A 26,421-nucleotide genomic window follows, 5' to 3' on the forward strand; every position below is an offset into this window, starting at 1 on the left:
AATTGTTGGAGCAGCCTTCTTTCCTGAAAACCCAGTTAGTGATGTGAATCTTCCAGTGATGGTGATAATTAGGTAAATGTCGCTGAATACTCAGAATTACACGAAAATGACGATCATGAAGAATAACTACACGAAGATGGAGAAGAACAATTTATCACAGATCGTGTTGACTGTGAGTTACTGTTTTCTCGTAATGGGAATGAAATATGGGCTACAGCTCCTCAAGTTGGAATTTCTGTCAGGTGGAGAAAATATAAGGTATTGATAGAAGATCAGAGACCTACAAGTTATTCGAACAGCGATAATGAAGAATCTGGCTTTATCTTCTTCTTTCGTATACTCCTCATTGGCAAAGTGTGTATATAGAACAACGAAGGTCGAATCGTTTATGAACACTGGGTTGATATAGATATGAACGAAACGAGAAAGTTTCTTGATGTTTTGATCCTGACTGGAGTTTACAAGTCAAGAAACGAAAATATCAGTCAGCTGTGGAGTGATGAGAAAGACTGACCATTGTTCAATTACATCTCGCAATTGCTTCCATGCTATTCTGAGGGTGTTGAGCAGCCTGAAGCGAACATAGTCAAGTGCCAAACTAGAACCAACCAGAGAAGTTTTTGAGATGTGGGAAGTTGCACTTAGGGATGCCTACATTACAGGATGGTGCAAGAGTGTGGATGAACAGTTGGTCACATTTCGAGGTCGCTGTCCATATCGACAATACATCCCAATAAAATATTACGGAATAAAGTTCTGCGCAATTTGTGACAGTGCAAGAAGCTACTGCTGGATGATGTGTTTTGCGAAGGAGGAGGAAACCAGAGCCGTGAGACTTAGATAGAATCTGACACCAGACGGTAGTATCCGAAAAGAGAAAAGTGAACCGCCTGCAGATTTTATTACACCTAAAGGACGTGATGAATTCTCTACGTTATTTGATTTTCAATCAGATATGGTGCTAGCCTCTAATGTTACTAAGACAAACAAAGTTGTTACCGCTCTTAGCTCTCTTCATGACCAACAATAAAAAAATAAGGCCCGGACTTTCATCATCAATTTCTGAAAGCAGCCTAGCAGGCACGCAGAAGTGAATGAATTCATTAGTATCACCGGATCCAGGAAGGGCAGTGAAACAACAAGCTAAGAAAAGGAGAAGATGCGCAAACTGTGTAGAAAAGAAAAATAGGAAAAGTCAAATTACGTTTTATAAGTGCATCAAACCTGTATACTCGGAATATTCCGATGTTGTGTGAAGACCCTGCTCAAATTTGCACTAAGAATAAAAGCCATTGGAAAAAGTACGAAAAATTGTGCTTCTTAAAATGCAAACTTTAAATAGGGGAGAGCTAATCAAAATTGTAAATGTCCATTCTGCTTAAAAACTTAAATATCAGAAAGCTCTTCACCAAAAGGTTTGAAATTTTGACACAACGTTTCATGCTAATTTGCCCTAGCTTTGTATATCTAGTAGAGACCATATGTTATATAAATAATATGTAAGGGGGATATATTGATAGCAAAAATCTCGTATTCTTTTGCTCAAAATCTTAAATCTCCAACGTTTATTGCCGATTGCCCTGAAACTTCACACAACGTTGCATTCGATTACAGACGTGTTTTTAGATACCTGTGTTGGGGCCGTATCATATATGATAGATTAAGCCAAAATATAAAGGGAATAATATAAAGAAGAAATATTATTTCCAAAAACCTCGTAACGTCTTGACAGGCTAACGTAAAGCAGGGTCAAATCCAAACGTTTTGTTTGGGAGAGTGGGCGCTTGAAGGGAGATGCGTAAGCATTTCTCCAACTAAAACCTAGCGCCAGAAAACCTTGAACCACACACACACTCACTTGACAGATACACTTATAATTTTACACTACACTCTAATGACCTTTAAGTCGGGCAGTAAGCTATATATTTTTAATGTGTATAGTATCTAAGTATGAATATAATATATAAAGGGGAAACGTTGTTACCAAAAATCTCAAAACGTACTTCACTGAAGTATTTCAAGTTTTATCACCTTAACGTCATAAACTGTTGCTCGAATATTGTAACGACGTATCTACATATACTTTGAATATATATGAACGAAACGTTGCTACGAAAAATGTCGAAAACTTCTACACTGATTTGCTTCAAATTCTAGAAGATACTCTAGTAAATATTCGGACGGACATAAACTGTATAATTTTTAAACTACAATCTACAGATTTTCTGTTAAAATCGACTGTGGAAAAGAAAGTGCACTGCTGTAAAAACATGCGATTTTCCATCCTTTGCTTCAATCTACGAACGATAGCTGGCATTTAAACCGTTATACAAACTGATACTCCTATATATATATTTTTTTAAACATGAGTTGTATATATAACTATGTAATGTTTTGGTTTCGTCCTCACAGAAAACAGGAAGAGTGTACATCTGGCTTATCGGCTTATGGTTAGAATACTACGACATAATTTGAATTTTCAGGGGTGGACAAGAGGAGAGAGGAGGGGAGGAAAAGATAGACAGAGGGAGGGGCGAGGAGGAGTGAAACGTAGAAGGGGAAAGGAGGAGCAGATGGAGAAAGATAAGGGGAGTGGGAGACGGACAAGGAGTAGAAGGAGATTCGAACGTATATCGAACTCCCGTACGTATCAGAAAATATGCTTTCCCTTTTCTTTCTTTCCCATTTAACCAGAATGAGGCATAGCAACGCGTGGAAAGGTACGTCCAGTGTAAAATAATAAGCTAAAAGGTGAAAGAGATTGTTCTCAGGACATTTTTTCTAGTTCCTAACATCCATTTTGCTACCTTCTAGACGGCGTTGTATCGTTGCTGACGCCCTTCAGAGCACTCTCCAGCTGATATGTAGTCAATGATGAAGAGCGGTCACATCCTCCAAGAGTCGCAGTAGTCTGATGCATAGAGAGCTTCGCTTAGTCACGCAGGCTGTGTTGTGTTGGATGGAACATAGGCTACTATACCTCGCACAGGGCGAACTTGCAGATTATGACAGTTCTTAACGTTCTTAAGGTATGAATACATGATGAATTAATTTCACTAATTTAACACGTTTCCAAGTTTTTGTCAGTGGTCTAGTTCCTGAAGAGCATTATGCATTTGACTTCTTAGTGTTGTTCAGTATTGCCGATTCAGGGTTTTCGTCGGAGAAAATGTCACCTCTTGCTGTATGGTAGCCTCATTATTTGTGTTGCTCCTTGAATCGTGAAGCAAAATTTTTCGCCATCTGCCTTACGAGATATTTGTCACGTTCTTCATATGCTGTTTTTCACACTCCACAGGAAGCGAATTTTGTTTTAATTGTATCGAGATAGTGCCTTAACTGGGTATCTTGTTCAGTTGTTCATTAAAAAACTGATTTTTACATTTACACTCGGGAAATATTGGGCTCGGTGATCGGGTACTTAACCTTAAAACGCTGGTGCTGAATATATATTTTTTATCTTATTTCCGGAGACTAATGTGCTGTTAACATTTTCCTTTGTTGCCTGTTACATTTTAAGCCATTTATATACGTGGGCGTGCTAGAAAGTAACACCAACGATTAGTTTTCCTCAATACCGTATTACATGACATGCATATTACTCGGTCAACTTTCCCTCATCGCTAACGCAAGTTGCAAGCCCCTACAACTAGAGAGCTACGATTTGTAGCGTGTAACGGAACCATGTCGGAGCGTGATTTACCCGAGTTTCCAACCGCTCACACTTGGAACATCCTCTCTTTAACCATGACATTGCCAGGCAAAACACGAGTGCTGAGACATCTCCAACAGTCCCACTTGTTGCGTTAACTGTCATCGATCATTCTCCATACAATTCCGACTTTGTCTCACCCAATTTTCATGTCTCCAAAGGTTAAAGAACACGTTCGAGGACTTCACTTTGATATTGATGAAGCGGCGCAACCAGCTGTGAGGTCGTGGCTCGGCCAATAAAGTAAGACATTCTACAGTGACGATATCATCAAACTTGGGTGAAATGTGTTTGTCCCCGTGTGACTATCTTGAGAGATAAATATGTGGACACGGGAATAAGGGTGCAGTATGTTAATAACGTTTGTTTTACTTAAAAAGCTTTAACAGTTTTCACATTAAAAAAGTCGGAGTAATTAGTTTTCAGCACTCCCTCGTAACTTAGCTGCAAGTGCTGTTGTATATAGGTTGTCTGGTACGATTTTTTTCTTAACTGTCTAGAGGTTTTTTACTGTATTGTTGTCCAACGGGAACATTTTACTTTGTTACTGAGCGCAAAAAAAAATCTTGTTTTTGCTCCTTGGACTGCGTCACTTATCATTAATGACAATATATGTACGAGTTGTTTCCTGGTACGTTTTACAGTTGTGTTTTCCATTGTATTGCGATATGGTTAAATAAAGAATATGTATTGAGTTCCGCAGTACTTTTTATCTTTAGGTAGATTCCTCTCACATTAACTCTTTCAATACATCAGCTCTCGTTCCCTTTGAAAAGTACGATAGCCTTATCAACATATCTTGTAATATTGTTGCACTTTCCGTCGTATGAAAGCTATAAGTACCCTTGGAAAGGCATTCACCAAGCTACGCATTAAATGATCAATTTATAAGATGAGATCTATTCTTTGAAAGGCATTTGGTTTATATAATTAAAGTAACTATAAAGAGGCGCATCTAGCGCAAACGCTAATACATCGACTGCGCAGTCAGAGAAGCATTTTAACAGAAGATGAACTGAGCGTTCCTCTTTCATCTAAATAAAAAATATGACGGTAAAAACTTTTGTTAGATCTTCAGATTTCATCGAACTTCTTCTTGTTATGTTAAGGTCGATTGTGAGTCATAAGTGAGTAATCGGCAAGTTATTGTTATAAAAGTGTTAAACAGTGAAAGAACTTTATCGAAAGAAAGAGAAAAATAGTGAGTGTAATTTGTGATGTAGATGTGAACCAAGAAGTGATCACAGGACAGGCTGAAATCTTATAGGACCATCACAGTCAGAAAATTACTTATGTAAGTTATACTGTTTATAAATAAGCCCCAGTTGCTTGTGAGAATTATTTGAATATATTTAATGTTTACCAGATTCTTATTCTATACTTTTCCTTTTTTGTACCTCCATGTCATATTATATTTATAAATGTCAATCAGCCTTTACTACAGCAGAGAATACTGCGTTGTCTTGGTCGTAGACAGATGGCCGCTCCTTGTTTTCTGTACAACTCATAGCCGTCCCATTTATTAATGATTTCATTTGCCAATGAATTTTTATTGTTCATTGTTAAAGGTCCCTTAGGTAATTATAAAATTCAAACTGACTACGTAAAGGAATCTGGGTTTTCTTTTCTAAATAATACAAGCCTTTGAGTAATCAAAAACTAGCCTACTTCTGACAACGATCAGGAGCCGACCAGAAGAAGGACGTCTTCGGCCCCTTTCGTGTTTCCCGTGGCAAAGCTGTGCCAAACTGGGAACACGACATTCTAGTGTGAAATACAACACCTATATAAGTATTAGATTTAACCTTAAATAATTGACATATATAAATATTTAACTTTTTATCAAACTAGAGTCTATAGTGCTTAAATATTATATTATTGACGAAGGGATTTGTATCAATAAAAGTTTCTTCAAACTTATTCATAAGAAATTCGACCATTATCGTAGCCAAGCAGTTAAACATGACTGTTACCTCACTTTGAAGATATATATTTCAGTTCGACACTTTTTTTGTTTTGTTTGCAAAATCTTTGCGCAGCCTACTGAAACTTAAGAAGGATCAGCCACAACACACAACTGCAGTTCGGAAGGGGTGAAAGTTAATACGACATTAGTAAATGCATCTAGGTAAATGTCCGGAATTAATAAAGCTTATTACAGTTAGTGATGCTCAAAAAGTATTAGGATCACATGTGAAAACTAAATTGAAAATTCAGATTAGAATACACAATACTAGCGTAAGTTAGATGCTAATGGTAGATATAGTCAGTTCACAGCAATGTGTACGCCGTTACCTGTATAAAATCAAAGACACCATTATCAATATAGGTTACTACTAAGTGCACTACCTAATTGTTAATCCAAACGCAGGCGTTATCGATTATACCTTGGCACCTTTTTGGCATGCTTTTCACGAAATTTTCTGCATGTTCTCTCAGTATCGTCCTGATTTAACATGACAGCTGCTTCGAAGTATATACTGGCTTTCCTTTGAGCTTCATCTTAATATACGACCAAACAGTTTCGATCTGATTTGCATTCGGACTCATTGCAGACCAATCCATCGTGGACAACCCATGTCTTGTTTCCACGCTGTACACTGAAGGCTGCGATCTTTCGGATCAGTATCCTCTTGAAGCACCTAGTTTGCCTCTTTCGAATCAAATAGCTTCTTAACGGACCTTTGTATGATTTACAAAGAAGCATTGCCTCGTGACGCTTCAGGTATTTTGCACCCATTTTAAACTGCAACCAACAAAACAAAGCATCCAACTATCACTTTTAATCTGCACACTGTCCAAAATCTCTTCGAGTACAGGTTCGAGACCACTACCATAGATGTCGCTGCGGAAGCTACGTTTAAAATTATGAGGTAAACTTTCTTGTGGAACTGACTATATGTTTACTATTGAATTGAACAAAATAATAACTACACTACTGGCCATTAAAATTGCTACACTAAGAATAAATGCAGATGATTAACGGGAATTCATTGGACTAATATATTATACTAGAACTGACATGTGAATACATTTTCACGCAATTTGGGTGCATAGATCTTGAGATATCAGTACCCAGAACAACCACCTCTGGCCGTAATAACGGCCTTGTTACGCCTGGACATTGAGTCAAATAGAGCTTGGGTGGCGTGCACAGGTACACCTGCCCATGCAGCTTCAACACGATACCACACATCACCAAGAGTAGTGATTGGCGTATTGTGACGAGCCAGTTGCTCGGCCACCATTGACCAGACGGTGATAGATCTGGATAATGTGCTGGCCAGGGCAGCAGTCCAACATTCTCTGTATCCAGAAAGGCCCGTACAGGACCTGCAACATGCGGTCCTGCTGTATCCTGCTGAAATGTAGGGTTTCGCAGGGATCGAATGGAGGGTAGAGCCACGGGTCGTAACACATCTGAAATTTAACGTCCACTGTTCAAAGTGCCGTTGGTGCGAACAAGAGGTGACAGAGATGTGTAACCAATGACACCCCATACCATCACGCCGGGTGATACGCCAGTATGGCGATGACGGATACACGCTTCCAATGTGCGTTCACCGCGATGTCGCCAAACACGGATGCGACCATCATGATGCTGTAAACAGAACCTGTATTCATCCGAAAAAATGTCGTTTTGCCATTCGTACACCCAGGTTCGTCGTTGAGTACACCATCGCAGGCGCTTCTGTCTGTGATACAGCGACAAGGGTAACCGCAACCATGGTCTCCTAGCTGATAGTCCATGCTACTGCAGAGGTCGTCGATCTGTTCGTGCAGATGGTTGCAAACGTCCCCATCTGTTGACTCAGGGAGCGATACGTTGCTGCACGATTCGTTACAGCCATGCGGATAAGATGACTGCCATTTCGACTGCTAGCGATACGAGACCGTTGGAGTCCATCACGGCTTTCCGTATTATCCTCCTGAACCTGCTAAAAGTCACTGGGTCTCGAGCAATGCGAGCAGCAATGTCGTGATACGATAAACCGCAATCGCGGTAGGCTACAATCCGACATTTATCAAAGTCGGAAACGTGATGGTACTCATTTCTCCTCCTTACACGAGGCATCACAACAACGTTTCACCAGGCAACCCCGGTCAACTGCTGTTTGTGTATGAGAAATCGGTTGGAAACTTTTCTCATGTCAGCACGTTGTAGGTGTCGCCACCGGCGCCAACCTTGTGTGAATACTCTGAAAAGCTACTAATTTGAATATCACAGCATCTTCTTCCTGTCAGTTACATTTCGCGTCTGTAGCGCGACATCGTCATTGTGTAGTAATTTTAATGGCCAGTAGTGTAGTTAGTTTGTAACAGCTTCCAAACATGACAGAATCCGGGTGACGATAAGCATCAAAGGTGAGTCAAATACTGTAACCGGAAGCTTGTATAGACGACATGCCTCCGAGAAATCAACGATAATACCGTGAGGAAGTTTGTAACAGTGGAAGAAATCACTTTTCCGTTTATAGCACAATGTGAGAGTCTTTGCGATTAAAACCTGAGCCAGGGACAGGCATTTGTGTGAGATTGTTTTGACAGCCTTATCTGAAAAGTAATTGGAATATAAAATAAGGTGTCAGACGTCATGGAATACCTCCGAATATCGTGTCGGACCACCTTTGACACCTGCGTACTGGAGCATATCGACCTGGTAAGGACTCAACAAGTCACCTGCAGAAATGTTGGGGCATGCTGCCCCTATAGCCGTCCATAATTGTGAAAGTGTTGCGGGTGCAAGATTTCGTGCAAGGGCTGACCACTCGATTACGTCCAATAAATGATCGACGGTTTTCATGTCGGGCGCTTTGTGTACCCAAATCGTTTGCTCGAATTGACCAGAATATTGTTCAAACCAATCGCGAACTATTGCGTCCCGGTGACATGAAATCTTTGGGAACTTGGAGTCCACGAGTGGCTGCAAATGGTCTCCAAGTAGTCGAACATAGCCATTTCCAGTCTATGGTCGGTTCAGTTGAACCAAAGGACAAAATCCATTCCATGTAGAAACTGCCTACACCAGCTTCCACAATGCCTTGTAGACAATTGGTATCCATGGCTTCGGGGGGTCCGTGTTGCACTCTAATCCTAACAGCAGCTCTTACCAATTGGAAACGGGACACATCTGACCAGGCCACAGATTTCCACTCGTCTAGGATCCAACAGATATGGTTACGGACCCAGGTGGCGTTGTGCGAGTGATGCCGTGCAGTTAGCAAAGGCACTCGCTTTGGACGTCTGCTCCCATAGCTCATTAACGACAAATTTCTCCGCACTGTCCTAACAGATACGTTCGTCGCACATCCTACATTGATGTCTGCGGTCATTTCACAAAGTGTATCTTTATTGTTAGCACTGACAAGTCTACGCTAACGCCGCTGCTCTCGGTCGTTAATTGAAGGCAGTTGGCCACTGTGTTGCCCGTGGTGAGAGAAATTTCCTATTCTCGGCAAACTCTGGACACTGAGGATCTCGTTATACTGAATTCGCTAATGATTTTCAAATTGAAATTTTCCTTGCGTGTAGTGTTAACTACCATTCCGCTTTCAAAGTCTGGTTATTCCCGTCGTGCGACTATAGTCACGTCGCGAACATTTTCACCTGAATCAGCTGAGCACAGACGAAGGATCTACCGCTTTATACGTAGTCTACGCAATAATATTGCCATCTGCATATGTGCATTTCGTTATTGCACGACTTTTGTCTCCTCAGTGCATAGAGAACCGACTTGTGAGGTAATTTCTTAGCCTTCCCAGTAACTAAAGAGCCGAGCTTACCGAGTCAGTTAATGTACAGGAGGGCACATGTGATCATTAAGTTTTTATAAAAACAATACATGTGTTACAAGAGATTTAAGAAAATTAGGGATGTATTTTTGCTGAACAAGAGTGACAGGAAACACTTTTCAAAATAAATGAATAACAACATCAAATATTTGGCTCTCGTATATGAAAGAAAAATGAGTGAAGTACAGTAGCATTTTTCAATACGGCTAGGAAAATTAAGTGCCGAGAAAGGTTTTAGGGGTGGTAAAGACCAACAGTCCTACAACAGCCGTCTTAAAATGTTACAACGACAAGAAGGCGGCTTTCATCACAGGATTAAGGGAAATCAATGTTTACTTTAAAAAAAAATGAAAATAAAAATAAAGTAAAATAAAAAGAGGAGCCGGATAAAGCCAAAATGAAAGTAAGCAGAGAGTTGCGAGAAGCGTTCACTCTATTCGAAAGTAAAATTCTCATTATGACGCCAAAATGGAACATACCAGAGAGAAGGATAAAGTTCCGACCTTAATATTTAACAACTTTTTTATACACGGAAGATCGAAATACGGTTCTTCATCTCTGTCATCGTAAGAACTCTGAAATGGTAAGTTTGCGCAATAGGAAATCTCAAATCCCTAATAGTCGGGAGCCACGTGGATCGGATGCGGTACCTGTGCGATTCTATCGATACTGTGCGAAAAATATTTGACACCTTTGTACCAGTTTACCGTGGGTCACTGGAGCAGTGAACACAACCAAGTGATTGGGAAAAAGCGCAAGTTGCTCTCATTTTCAGGAACAGTCGTCGAAATGATTCACATAATTGTAGGACTTAATCACCGAGGTCAGTTCGTTGCAGAGTTATGTAACTTCTTGTACGCTCAAGCATTATGAAGTTTCTCGAAGGCAAAAAAATGCCCTACATAAATCAACATGGTGAGGCGATTTTGCAAAAAAACAGCTATCTCTATTCATTCGTGCAATCTAGAGTGCTGTAAAGAAAAACCGCCCAGGTCGATGCCATGTTCCTTGACGTCCTGAAGCGCTCCATACAGTTCCTGCTATCCATTAGTGAACAAATGTGCTTACTGAGCGTCAGGACTTGTACGTGTACACCACGTCCTCAATTATTGTCGTAGTATCTGTAGCCTCAGAGAACTTCAAGCGCATATCACCATTCTTCAGTACTTCAGTGTCTCACTTCTGTGTACATTTATTATTTCGCACCAGTCTTTTAAACACAAGCCTACTCTCATTTATATAATATACATGTACTGGGTGATAAAATAGTCAGTATAAATTTGAAAACTTAATAAATCATTATTAGCTTTGGGGTTACCTGAAGTCGCAAGTGTATCGTGATCGACTGACATCTCTAGGGATGCTGAAAGACAACATCCGACACCAATGCTTCACCATAACTCCGGACCTGCTTTACAGTGCTGTTCACAGCATTATTCCTCGACTACAGCTGTTGTTGAGGAATGATGGTGGACATGTTGAGTATTTCCTGTAAAGAACATCACCTCTGCTTTGTCTTACTCTGTTATGCTAATTATTGTTATTTTGATCAGATGAAGCGCCATCTGTCGGACATTTTTTGAACGTTTCTCAATTTTTGGTTCTAATAAAACCCCATGTCACTACAAGCATGTGTGTCAATTTGTACCTCTCTATCTACATTATTCCGGGATTTATTCAGTCTTCAAATTTATAGTGGCTATTTGATCACTCAGTACATGTATATTACATAAATGAGAGTAGGCTTATGTTTAAAAGACTGGTTCGAAAGATTAAATGTACTGAGACACTGAAGTACTGAAGAATGGCGATATGCGGTTGAAGTTCTCTGAGACTACAGATGCTACGACAATTATTGAGCACGTAGTGTACATGTATTACTCTGAGATGAAGAGGTTGCTACAGGAGATGAAATCGTGGGGAGCAGCATCAAAACAGTAAGAATACAGATAGCTGAAAAGTAAAAGATAAAAATAAAAAATAAAATCACTGTTAACGACAGTTGGCTATCGCAGGATAACGTAAAGGCAAACTTAAAAAGTGATCAGTGAATGCATGTGGGTTCGCCGTCTTCTAAAATGGTTAAGGACCAAGCATCAGCAGGCTATTTGTGTGTGTGTGTGTGTGTGTGTGTGTGTGTGTGTGTTGTGTGTGTTGTGTGATGGCTAGGGCCCTACCTCCAGTGGAGGTTGGTCGCTCAAGTGTAGGGGCTAGGTTTTATTAGTGGGAAGGCCATTTATTATCATAAAATGGGGCAGCGTTTTGAACTTTTAGGGACCTTTGGGCACGCATTTTGAACTTTGAGGTACTCATTCGTGCTATAATCAAGAGTTTCCTCTTGTTCTTGATTTTTACTGATCCTGAATTACTCGTCTCCAAATATTGCAATTGAAACTCTGACTTTGTGGCAGGGTGCTGGTTTCACTGTTGCTAATGAGCCATGGCTAACTCATGCTATGCGATTCGTTTTGATTCTGTGTTTAGTCTCCACGATTATCGCGATTATGCTGTTACCCTCTCCTTCCACGGGTGGCAGCAGCGGTGTTTATAGATAGTCGCACCTTGGACTATCTTTGACCTGGCGCTTATAACCTTTGCCTGGGCAGTGTGCGACCTGTCGGTCGGTTGGCGTGGAGCAGCGAGGAATTCTCGACATTGCATAGTTTGGCCGGGCCCGCTGGTGGCCTCTACGCGGTGTCAGAGTGTGTGGTGCTGTTCCCATTGCTACGAGGTCCGTGGCTCACCGACCCTGGACACGAAAGTTTAGTTTTGATTTAGCCTTCCAGCTAACCAAGACTGTTAACATTGTGTTGTTTGGAGTTTGTTGTCGGCTGTTGGGGTAGTCCTGCGAGCAACAACGTGGTTTTCAAGTTGGAAAATTGTAGCCACCCTCCAGAGTTTCACTGTATTTGGCTGTTTGAATTGAAGTGTGCCAGTGTAATCTTCTGCCTGACGGTGACCCGCCCTGGTCATTGACCTAAATTTCACGCAGTACAGTTTTCTCATCATGTTGTTGCTGTCAAGAATGCTGCGTAGTTTGACAGCTCCATGCATGCTTGGTTGTCGGCGCCATTATCTTCTACGTTGTTCCGTTCAACACCCTGTTGTGCCCTGGTCGAGTGAAGTGGAAGTTATCTTCTCGGAGGGTCCGTTGACTGTCAGTCGGTTGGGTTGTCATCGGATCGTGAATGGTTAGCCCAACTGCATGCCTCACCTAAGCGAGCGTTAGTGTTTGAATTCCAGGCCGATCCTCGAACATCTGAGCGCCGTTGGGTGCACTGCCCTTTTTTTAAATTTCTCATTGTTGTTTGTACTTGTATGGCTTCCAGCCGATTTTTTATTAAATCAGAGTTGTTTTGCTCTTAAGGCCTTCAGCCTACTTTAAAGTACTGTTTCACATAAGCCCTTTGGCATTTAAAAATTTTTAATGTTGAGTTTTTAAGTCTTCGACCTTCAGGCGATTTTGAGTTTGAGTTGTTGTGCTCTTAAGGCCTTCAGCCTAGTTCAAAGGAACTCATTTGGTAAGGCCTATGGGTACTTTAAAAAAAATAATGTCGTCGAGTTTTAAGTGTTAGGCCATCAGCAGTTTTGAATTTAACTTGTTTACTTCAGCCTAACTAAAGAACTGTTTTAAGATGAGGATTGCCTTTTAAGTTTCAGATTATGCTTGCGTTTTATGTTATTGGCCTTCAGCGGTTATTAAATTAAAGTGGCTTTTAGTCGGTAATTAAGTCCCAAAGATTAAAGCTGTGTGTTAAAAAAATTTTTTGGGTTCTTGTAATGTTCGATCAAATAATAAAGTTTTATGTTCGAGTGTAACTGATAGCCCCTTATTTTGACCCCTTTCCACAATTTAAGTTACCTGACCTGTCCTGCAGATAAGCGGGGCGTTTCAACTAACTCTTGAAGTTGGTTTCGAGTAGGTCTGAGCCGCTCTACCGTTTCGAAGAGTCTTCTTGTTGCCTCGTTACCTTCTTTGTGACTGACATAGTGTGACGCCAACAGATAACACTCGTAAAGGGCAGACTGTCAAAGAAACTTAGAACTAAACTCTGACGAAGTTATGTGATGCTGGCAATGTTCCATATATTTATTACGCTGTAACGGCGTACAAGTTTGCAAGACGGGAACTGCCAAATTTTTCTTTAACTCTATTACACGATATAACTAACGTGTAAGAATACACCAGCGCTCCAAGGGCAAACACATTCTCAGAACAGCAGACTTGCTTACATTGTTGAGTGTGAAGTTTGATATTTTTGTAAAGCTGATATTTACTCATTGTGAACTTTCTGAAAGGTCTGGATTTGTATGTATTAAGCAGTTATTATTATTTTGTGCAGCTACAATGAAATTAACGTTATACAGAATTATGGGCTAAAGTTGTCGGTTATGTCATACTGGTAAAAAACAAATGATTATCTATGTTTACGTCTCCCGGCATTTTAGACACTGGAGAGGTAATTGTTTATGCAGCATGTAGCGTGACAGTTTCCTCCTTAATTGTTAAGAGAAGAACACAACGAAATATAATTTGTTTCGATCCTAGCTGGGAAGAAGAGGTAATGACAGGGACATACACTCCCTGTTAATGAAAGACTTAAAGCCGGAAGATCCACAGGAATTTAGGAACTGTGTCAGAATGAATGTCCCTTGTTTCGGAAAGCTGCTGTCGATCGCACATGAGGGGAGTCGCTCAAGAGACACAGTAATGAGGGAAACTGTTTCACAACGGTGCGACCACGAATCCATAACGACTTTTACAGTCCTCACTGGTCGCTGCTGGCATTACTGCTCTGGCTTGCTTGTGGCTATTCTCTCTACATTATCCTTAATGGCATGCTGAAATAATACAAAATATGCAATCAAGTGAGACACATGTGGTAGTTTCATCAATTAAGGTGGTACGTATACATATCGAAAGTAAAAACATTTATATGAAACATATCAACACAAACCATCTGTAGACGTACCTTATTGCAGCACAGCGTATCTAGAGCATACGTCTCAATAAACATGCTTATACCTTCTTTGTATCATCCCATTTCTACAATAAGAAGCTATCATTAGTGTGTTGTACCGCTTCGTATCCCACAGTAAGGAGAATTGGAATATAGAGTCGTGGGGCTACTGTCGTCGTAGGAAAGCTGGAAAGGAGCAGGAATGATTACCGAACGAGTTAACACAACAGAAAATTTACTTAACCTGTATTACTCCAAGCTTACACCTATTACAAATTACTGCAGCAAGAAATGGAGTCCAGCAGTCAGTGTCAACAAGAAAGACACTCTCAGAACTAGAAGGATGGAGTCTGGGCCATGAGTTGAAGGTGCCTGCATAGTGTGCCTACGGAAGTGGCTCCAAGCAGGTATGTGTTGTGTGTCTGGCACAGGACGGCTTATAGTGAGACAGCAGAGGCGCTCATAGTCCAGATGCGCTGGAGGTGTGACTTAGCGGGCGCGCTCTATTGGATCCCAAGCGACTATTATAGGGGTCAAACGCAGACCTTGCCAACCTAAAAACAGATGTGGAATAGTATCGATACGTGATGCCACGGTTAGACATACATCTTGTGAATTAGTGAGTTTTATTTCATCAAGTTGCGCAATGGATTGATCCAACAAGTTCCTTTCGGCTCATGCAAAACACAATTTCCACCTCACACTACTACTGCAGATGCTCCTAATGTACCAACAAGAACTCCTTGAAAAACATTCAGCAACAAATATCTTCTGGAGTCGTCCGCTGTAAGGAAAAGACACAAAAAAATTCTATATTCTTATGTAACTCGTGTAATACATGGGTCCTGGAGTATTACTGGTTAGTGTAAGAAAAACATTAAACGAATGATAAATATTATTTATTGCAAAAAAATTCTGAGAAATCAAGTGAAACTTTTTCTTATAAAATACATTTCCGGTTTCTTTTAGGAACAGTAGATTGCTTCTTATGGATAGGAATGCTATTATTTTACAAAGTATGGAAAGGGTCTTTTTCTCCCTTTTCTTTAAGAATGTTATTTACTCAGCAGAATGGCTGAGAGCCGGGTCCACAAAACTTGAATAACTTTTCTAGGTACGGTCAAGGCTGTCACATGAGAAATGTAATGGAGTGTACTGTTATGGAGGACAGATGGGGCTCGCATACAGTGCACAGTAAGTGTGGCTGCCAACATAGAGAACAACACTTAATCGCGAGTGACTCAGTATATAGTGTCACTCCGATTCACAAACGACAGAGGTGCTCTCCCAGTGAAGTACTGAGGAGAGACGTTGTTCCTCGCTCTCGGCCTACAGGCACGAGTGCACTCGCTCTCGTTAAGTGTTCCCGCTCCAAGAGTGACAACAGAAGAGCCCCTTTTTCTGGAAAAGTTGTAAGGGTATACATCAGCTGTCTTGCCTCACTCCTCTGGCTCTTTGCGTCAGAAATATTCCGTCAATCAGCGTTGCTCTTTTAAAAGGGAGAATGACGTTTCGTTTGAGTCGACCAATGCGGGACTATGTAGCATCTCCGTTAGACGTATACTGTCCTCTTGTGAGAACTCGATAACTACGCAGTTTGTCCATAAAAAAAAGCGTCTTCTGGGTGCTCCCACGCAATTTATTACTGAATTTATGTAAAATTACTCACTGAAGAATGTGTAAAATATCGCGCGCAACAGACAAATTGGTCCTCAAGAGCTCATATATTTCTCGTATGCTGTCCACAGGTGGAAAGAATAACTAACAGAACAGCTAAATTTTATACATGACCTCATACACCTCTTCCATTGCGCATGTGCGGATCCACAGGTGAATAGAAGTGCTCCTACTTCTCCCTAAGGGATAAGTGCCTGCTACAGTCGCAGCTTCACCTTCCGTTAGGTAGCAGAGGGTTTGCAGTGACTTGTATACATTAGGTGTGGCGTGTAATACCGGCTTGAAGATAGACACACAATTATCGTTTGCCTGTTCACAACCCAGTTCAAGCTGTGTGGTCAGAAATTTATAGACACAGATCAAGAGAAGAATCTAGGTAATTCATTCTGTCGTTTCTCTCAGTTTATACTCGGAAGGCAGCCGGGGTTACCTACTGCACGAGTCAGAGGACAAACCCGCGTGACTGTTCTCAGGAACCACCTTCCGGCAGCATGTGAAATACGCTGACGGAAAAAAATCGCAACACCAAAAAATAATTACTATGGGGTAACGATATTGACTAGGTAACATATTTCAGTAATTAATATTGCAAGATCACACGTTAATGTAAGCGCGTGATAAGCCATTGCAGTGCTGGTACATTAGTAACCGGTGTAGCCGCTACAGTTTTGAATGCCGCATGCAAATGTGCATTTGTTGTGTTGTGCTGGTCTCGAATGTCTGTTTGTGTGGTGGAGTTTCATGCCCGTTGCACTTGGTCAGTCAACACAGGGACGGTTAACGCTGTTTCTGGATGACGCTAAAGTTGTCGTCCAATGGTACCCCATATGTGCTCGATTGGAAACAGATCTTGTGATCGAGTAAGCAAAGGCAACATGTCTGTACTCTGTAGAGCATGTTGGTTACAACAGCGGTATGTGGGCGACCGTAATCCCGTTGGGAAACATCACATGGGATGCTGTAAATGTGGCAGCACAACAAGTCGAATTACCAGATTGATGTACAAATTTGCAGTTAGGGTGCGTGGGATAAACCCGAGAGTGTCCCTGCCGTCATACTAAATCTCACGCTAGACCATAACTGCAGGCGTAAGTCCAGTGTGTCTAGCACGCAGACAGGTTTGTGGCAGCCCTCAGATGGCCTCCTTGTTGCCAAAACGCGGCCATTGCTGGCACCGAAGTAGAACCAAATTTCATCAGAAAACACTCGAACCTGCCACCAATCAGCATTCACTAGACATCACAAGTCGCAAATGACGGTGGTTTGGGGTCAGTGGAACGCACGCTAAGGGGCTTTTGGTTCACAGCTGTTCTTCAAGTAAACTATCTTAAACCTGGTAGTCAAGGAGGGCAGGATTCGGTTACTATTATAGACGGGGCCGTAATCTGTTACTATTGGTCTCCATTTGCAATTACATTTATTTTAAAACGATAAATCCAGATTCAGCAATAAATAAAGATGTCACAGGTTATTAATGAAAGAATAAACAACTGTGTAATTAATAGTGCTTTCAGTGCGTTACAATTTACCAAATGAGCATAAAGTACAGACACAGCAAATAATGTTAAGAAAAAGAGGCCAATATGATCCCAATTAGAATTTTAAGGCAAGTAACCACATTCGCGGCTGAAGGCCTGTAATGCCAAGATTTGAAATTATAAACTTTTTTTAACAAACACACTGTGAAACAGCAATGCAATAGCAAAATGGCTCGGAGCACTATGGGACTCAACTGCTGTGGTCATCAGTCCCCTAGAACTTAGAATTACTTAAAGCTAACTAACCTAAGGACATCACACACATCCATGCCCGAGGCAGGATTCGAACCTGCGACCGTAGCAGTTACACGGTTCCGGACTGCGCGCCTAGAACCGCGAGATCACCGCGGCCGGCTACAATAGCAAAGGTTAATTTAAATAGACTGGCAACTGATCACCAAATGAGTGAAAAAAATGATGGTAAACTTGGTAGCTAACCATTTAAACCTGATGTAAGGCCAAGAATGGCAATTATATAAAATTTTTAGAAACATACCCTAAAACAGCAAATACAATAATAAAACACAAGGGCCAAGAACAGATGGTGCATCAGAAATCGACCTGTGAGTAGGTCCGTAAAACACTTTCACGAGCGATGAGATAGGGAGCCAAGAGTTGCATTCACTTCACAAGATGGTAACTAAGACTAGTGGCAGTCTAACGGATGACTAGTGATAATCTTTCTAAGGCTACCTGATATCCAATAAACCAAATGCAAAGATGTAAAAATACGCCAGAGCCAGAACTGATGGTGTGGACTCTGTCCACAGAATACCGTGCTTCGAGCGCCCGGAACGAGAAAGGAACCACTACCACCAGAGTAGAACAGTCGCCAACCAACCCACAATCAAGAAAGCTGTCAAAACTGCACGGCTCATTGGACAGCAGCGGCAAGGCGAGGAAACGTACACTGCCATCAGATACATTAAACCCCAGAGCAGGTAACTGGTGCGTTAGCGAACACGAGGAGGGAAAAATACTGGTGGTTGAACTTAACGAATAGTTTCAAACTAAACGCGATAAATAGGAATTAGAACTCCAGGAAAGCTAATCAGATCCGCCTTCCCCAAACACTCCACTCGCTGCTCTTCGACTCGGAAACACAACGAGCAGCAACACGAACCCAAATCACTGGAGAATCACAAGATCTCACAATGATGGAGGTTTCACTACTTGAATCCAAATGAACTCAAAGTTTGCAGGATCCGGTTTACAACGAGGTCGTGCACCCTCGTGACCACAGGCCTTCGATCTTGCAGTCCATGCGCGCCACCAGTTGTCCCGGCATGATCTCACGCTGTGGGACCTGACTACTCCTGAGTCCCCAACCGAAATGCCCACTGACTCAACCCGGAACAACCACCATGTCGCCCCAAAGATAGGGCCACAGTTACTACATATCGATAACCGCCGCTGCTACCACTAGCGGACAGACAACGCTTGCGAAACCAAGTGACGCTAGTCAACAGGAAGACAAACAACCGCGACCATGTCATCTAAACGATATGTTCTGGCCTCCAACAGATAATGGAAACTTACAAACAGCCCCAACGCGAGCCTCAGCACGGCTCACTATCTGTAACAGAAGGATGTGTTATAGAGTGCAGACTGCTGCTCGAATTGCTGCCGCAGATGCAGTACGATGCGCCGGAGTCATACACTAAACACGGTGGTCTTCCCTCTCTATAGTGCCACGTGGCCGTCTGGAGGCTGGTCTTGCGACCGCCAATTCTCGCAACCACAGCAGCCAGCAACCAGGTAAAATGGCTATATTCTTGCCCAGCCTTTCTGCAGTATTGCCGAAGGAATACCCAGCTTTCTCGTAGACCTCTTGAAACGTCCCCTTAGAAAAATTATACAAGACTGTGCTTAAACTGACACACGATATCTTTAGCGCAACGCAATGTGACTTCCAAAAATCCCTATGAAAGAATGGCCCTGACTAGCATTAACCTATACGTTTCACAAATCACTTACCTCACAAAAATCTTCGTTACTCAAGCTACTGCAATACAGCGAGCGCCACTACTGAAAGCTAAATAAAAGATTCAAACTACTGAAGGCACTAACTACTGAAAGGCATAGTTCGCAAATGAAAGATTTTAATAGAGAACAAACAATGTATTTACCTCACTAGCCATAATATATATAGCAGCTCATGAGACCAATTCTTACAAATTTCAAAACTCCGCCATCTCTCTCCCCACGTCCACCACTGCTGGCGGCTCACCTCCAACTGCGCAAAGCTACGCGCTGTTAGCATCCAGCTGCCGCTGCCCGACACTACAATGGCAGACAACAATGCAAACTAGCCACAGACTGCGCACAGCACTGCTCATACAGAGCGCTACGAGGCGTTACCAATAAGAAAACGTAAACAGCCTACTTACATAGCCCCCATGCTCCTCACAAAAAAATTTACAAATTGTTTTGGGCAGTGGCCAATACAGATTTGAAAATTTTTTTCATCATTATGATTACAATAGCAAAGAAATCAAATGCACACACTTATTGATACAATATTGGTCAAAAGCTAAAATTTTCTCACAGTCCATATAGACAGTCCTGATCATTCATCACAGTAAAATAGCAGTGTTTTTCTCAAAGACTGAGCAATAAAAGTTAATGCACCCGGAAGTAGTGGATTTCCAGGCAGTCTTGAAGTAGTGTTGTCCTTCCAACGGAAAGACAGTGCTGACTCTTGACATGCAGACAGGCAATGGGCCACAACAGAGCAAACCCACAGCAAAGTCAGTCTAAGTTTTAAAGAATATTGTTAGGTAGGTCGTCACAGAGTAGACCCATTGTAGTCCTGGTAGAGATTACGGTGTTGGTGGGCCACCAGAAGTGCAGACCCACTGCAGTCCTTGTAGAAATAATGGTATTGGTGGGTCATCAAAGGTGTAGACCCACTGTAGTCATTGTAGAGATGGCCAGCAGCCATCTGTTTGACTGTGCAGGCGCACAATCGCCACTGAAGAGTCTTGCGGATGACATAGCAAGTCCATAACCCACCACTTGTCCACTCACAAAGTTTTTGGAATTGTCCTTAGAACCAGCAATGCTGTTAACCAGTCCCTTGCTGAATTATCAATACACTTGCAAACACTGTCAGTCCCTACTTCTCACATGTTGTGCATATACTATGACCAACAGAAACGTGTGCAGTGAAATGTAATTTACAAGTTACTTAATTTGATGAACTGGTGTCAATTATAATTTTATAACATAAGAATACAATAACAGAGGTACAAAATATATCATTAAAGAACATAACAATACAGATAACATTTGTAGTAGTACAGGCTTTACAGAAGAATCGAAATAGCAAATACATCAGTGTTACAAAAATTACGACATAAGCACATACATAAAAGATCAGAATAACATTTGAAACATCGACTTCACACATGAGCATTACAACAAAACAGAATAAATAATGTGTAAACATCTTTACAAAGTAAATAACATGTTATTAATGCAAATTATATTTGAGGATAACACTATTCCTCATCATAGTGAATGTAGATTAGTATTAGAAAAATTCTGCAACATAAGTCTTATCAGATAAACATATAAAGACAGGAAGAACATAAATACACAAGGGTACACAAACACATAGTGGGATAACACAAGGAAAGGACAGGGTTTGTTTTACTGCAGTATTTTTCAAACAAAACTTTCTTTACTTCTCGGAGATCTCCCTTCGTTCTTCATTTTTTCCAAAATGTCCTATCTATACCAGATTTCTGTACTTTTTTCGTATAACTTCTCAATGCATTTCTTCCAATCCATCGTAACTCATTCTCTTATATAGGCTACCCCCTCTTAAGCTAACTTAAATCTACTGAGCTCAGATGCTTAACTAAGGGATGAGGCAATGCAGCAGCACAAAACAATTTACACAAACAGCAATGTTAAAAAAATGGAAATTGGCAAAAAAAGGCAGCAATATTACAACTAATATAAGGCAATGCGCAGCAAACAAGAAAAATAAATCAGTAATAAAATTGGCTTAACCTAGTAGTACAAAGTGACATTCAGTAGCACTATGAATGGCAAACAGCCGCAGCAAATGCTATAACTTATACCTAAACATGACAAAGCTCAATCAGAAAAAATGTTACACTAAAGACAACAATGCACATAAGGACAATGCCTATTCACATCTTAATGTCTATGCAATTAAAGTGGTGCACCACAAAAATTTCTTTTTTTTTAAGTACATCATAAAGTTATTATTTACTGGATCTGTAGGCATAAAATATTTATATTAGTACATCCACAAAATTTATTTTAACCAATGCTTCAGTGCATTTAGAAACTAGATATTAAAGAAAATAACTAAATAAATGCATAAAGCAAGCCACATGGCATTTCTCTCAACTAGCAGGACAATAGCCATGAAATGTTTCTCGTCGTTTCATTATGCATTTTAATAAATATCATAAATTAAGAGCTCCACAGTGTAATCATATGTTTTCAAGTTTGGGCTTGTAGTATTTGCGATGCTTTCTACAAAGGAATCTCAATAGCGAGGATAATGGCATCTTTTTTTTTCTCTCCACCTGTGTCTCTGACAGGCACACACTAATGGCTTTCTTTTTGACAGGTGGTTGTCGCGCGGCTGGGTGCCCACGACGCATTACATGCAGGTGATCACTTAACTGTCTTATCGAAATATTTATGACACCAGTTTCCACTACAGTGGCAGTCTCATATAAAAAAAATTCACAGGTCAAGAATTTGCGTTACAAATCTGTAGAAATAAAATCATTTAAATATAATTGTGTACAAAAAATTTTCGCCAGCATAGTGATACATTCACGCATATACACTCATTTCATAACTCTTAAAGTACGATTCTCGGTTTCCAACATCCTTTTTCACAAATCAGAGTCCCTAACCACTGCTCATTGTATCTTACCTTATTACACATATATATATTCGTCGACAATTCTTCAATATTTCATCATAACAGATACATAGCATAACCAAATAACTCATATAGCATCAGCTTAAACATACCTCATCAGCATAATTCACATCGTCGTCGTAATAATAACATCATAACACCACAGTGAAATTCTCAAAATCTCCGTAGCTTCCTCCAATAATTTCAAAACCTAAAAAAAAAATTCTCTGCTCATGTCAAAAGTGTCATCTACCTCAAACGTACCTTAAAAATCATGATCTCATACCAAATATGTCATTCAAAGGTCTCATAGTATCTCAATGGTTCCGAAAATGTATGAACAGTTCACAAAGTACAGACAAAATACAATTTCGTAAGTGTGAAGCTATCCAACTGTGTAATTACGTAAACATCTGTCACTGATGTAGTATAATAAATGGTTGTTTCTCTCAGTTAAATGATCAGATATCTGTGTAATTCATGTGTTAGAAAAATATGGTACCGATATGTAAAGTTGTATAAGCAAATACCATATTAGCTAGGGCTCCTTGTGCTTGCCAGACACATGGTACACAAAGTAGGCGTGCACCCCCCTGAGGATTAATGTAATTATATCCTCAGATGTTACAGATTACAGTAATGGAATGAAATGTATCACGGAAAACCTTTGTATCATTGTATTTCAAATATCTTTAAAAATAAATGCTTTAAGTACAAAATTAGTCACTCAAATACACGTACTGTAGCGCTAAACTGTGCGTCGTGTTGTAAGATAATCTCTGTGGAAGTATCGTAGTTATCGTCCTCCGAAAGCTAAGTTCTACAGAAGTCAATGTACTTACCTCATGATAAACAAAAGTGAAATGCTTTGCGTATAGATATCGTAGTTACTACGCTTATTGCCGTGATGAAGTAAGTACTGTACTGTAACATATTGTTGTGCTACAGAAAAGTCTGTCTCATTGTAGCTATACCACCAAGTTACTACTAAAACATGTTTTACTTTCGAGAATAATACAGAAAAACTGTGCAGATATAAAAAAGTTACAGTGCAAAAGCAACATTGTAAATTGTCACTCATTAGTAGCGTCGTGATTAAATCGTATAGCTGTCACATAAACCAACCACTGAGTCATCTGGTATCTCACATAAGGTACTTTAAATCCAGAATTTATTTTTAAGTAAACCAAAATGTTGCATTAAGATCTCATTAGCATTACTGGTAAATGTTCTAAGTATGTCAGCCTTATAGTCGTTACGTAATCGTACAACTAACAAGCAAGAATGTACACACACATTAACATTGTGACGTCTGTTCACTATAACAATGCATTCGTAATATCTGTTTAAAAATGTTCCCTAGGTTCTACACTGGATAGTTAACTTCAAAACATTGTTACATGTTAACAGTTTCTTAGTGTGACAAAGCATACTAGAAATGTGAAGTGAAATATTTTATGGCAAAGACAAAGTTAAAAAGCAGATTATCTTTCAATAAACGGTTTTACATGTGAAATGTGGTACCATCATTTACCCTTTCTAGTTCGCAGAGTTTTAACTTCAAAGCAATTATAATGTTGTGTACGTCGGTGAAGAATGATAAAATTTTTCTCAAGGTTAGCGTCTTATGTTATTTTTCTCTGCGCCAGCCGGAGCACGCGGCTGCCTGCGGTGAGAGTCATTGTCTGTATCTTTGTTGGCGCGCGCCGTTATTGGGATTAGGAGACCTAACTTCGAGAAATTCACCTTCTCGAGAGGGCCCTGCCTGTTTGAAGGTCGCCATTTCTGATGGAATTCAGGTCTGTCGTTTTGTCGGTGGGTTGCATAGTTTCTTGTTTGTCGGTGATGTAGTGGAGAATTTCTCCCTAAATCGTAACTGCGTGCTGAACCGCTGCGTCGTAAGTTATTCTGTCTCCCTTGATAATAATTGTTTTGGTTTCCATATTGTCTGTTTCTCTGATTGTCTCTGTGATAGTCATTACTACGGAAATGAGATCTTTCCCTGTAACTATTATTACTCCGCCAGTGGTTGTCATATGGGTGGTGTCTGTTTTGGTCACGATTTGCATTATAAGAATAGACTTGTCGTGTCCAGTTATTGTTTCTGTCGTCACGGAATTGTGACGGATGTGAACTGTAGTGATTGTTTTCCTGTTTTCGCATTCCCGCGACTGTCTGTGTCAATTTCTAATTCTTGTAAGAGTACCTGAAAAGCTTCAATGTCGTCTTTGCAACGCCCTGCCAAAATAATATTCCTTAAATGTTCAGGCAATTTCATTATGCAAATGCGGATGAGTTCTGAAGGGCTATATGGGTTTGAAATATATTGATTCTTATGCAACATGTCTTCAAAATATTTGACGAGACTGGAAAATTCAGATTGTTTAAAGTGTTTCATCATCATGATGCTATGTTTTACTCGGTCTTGTGTAAGTTGAGACCAATATGCTGAGAGGAAGGCATGATAAAATTCTCCTTCACTGTGACAATCGTGAATGACCGATCGCATTCTTACCGCTGGTTCATTCTCCAAGTAGCCATACATAAATTCTAATCTGTGCTCTAATGACCAGTTGGGAGGAAAACAATGAGAGAATTGATGAAGCCACGCTTGTGGATGAATGTCGTTGCCAGAATTCCTGAATGTTTTGAATTTACGTGTAGTAATGAACAGCTTATAGTCAAAATCATCGTGTCGGCGGGTTGCATGTCGGTCATTGTTACGTCGTTTTGGCGGTTCCATCTCAAAATTCGGTGTACTCTGCCAATTTCTTTCATAATCTCCAAAGTGCTCTGTGTTATTATTTTGTGGCGGTTCCGTATTTTTATGTCCCTCTTCCCGTATTGGTGTGCGAGAGTCCTCTGAAATACGTAATTGTTGTGTTACCTGTGTCAGCTGATCTTGTACTTCACGGATTTCTCTTTGGTGTTGCGTATTAATTTGATTTTGATTTTGTTTGAACTTCCTAATTTGTTCGAACTCTTCTGTGTCATTAAAGACTACCGGTTTTGTGTCATTCAGATTATCATCTACCTTCGTAGATAAATTATTTAGCTGATCCGAAAGTTCCACTACTTTCTCTGATAATGAACTAATGTCCTCCATGTGTCTGTCTGAACCAATTTTCAGAGTATCTACTGTGTCCTTTAAGTTTTCTTGAGTTTTTGCAAGTTGCTTAACTGAATCGGTAGATGCAACTGAGTCAATTTTAGCTTGCAAGGTCTCATGATTTTCATGAACAATTGTTTGCAGTTCTTTTATGGCTGCTTCGTGATTGTGTAATGCGTTTTCATGCCGCGAAAAAATTTGTTGAAAATGCTCACAAATTTGTGTGTTTACGTCAGTACAGATTTTTTGACATTTCGATTCAATGTTATGTAACTCAGTAGTTAAATCTTCACGTGTTTTTTCAAGTGTGGTGTCTAACTTCAGAAGATTTTGTTCCATTGTGTCCAACTGTTGCTGTGTTTGTCTCTGATTTTTTTCCATTGTGTCTAACGTTTGAAGATTTTGTTCCATTGTGTCTAACTTTTGAAGATTTTGTCCCATTTGTTTCTGATTTTGTTCCATTTGTTGCATTAATTGCAATAATAATGTATTAGTGTCTGGAATCTGTTTTTCTATGCTTTTTGGCAGTGCATTTTCACCGGCAACATTTACATTTTGACAGGCAGAAAATGTGTCTTGACTCATTTGAGAAAACGGTGAGGACCCATAACCTAAGATTCCAGGTTCGAATCCTGGTAGGGTCGCCATACGAAACGTCCCCTTAGAAAAATTATACAAGACTGTGCTTAAACTGACACACAATATCTTTAGCGCAAC

Source organism: Schistocerca gregaria, chromosome 6 (assembly GCF_023897955.1).
Source record: "Schistocerca gregaria isolate iqSchGreg1 chromosome 6, iqSchGreg1.2, whole genome shotgun sequence".
Taxonomy (NCBI): Eukaryota; Metazoa; Arthropoda; class Insecta; order Orthoptera; family Acrididae; genus Schistocerca; species Schistocerca gregaria.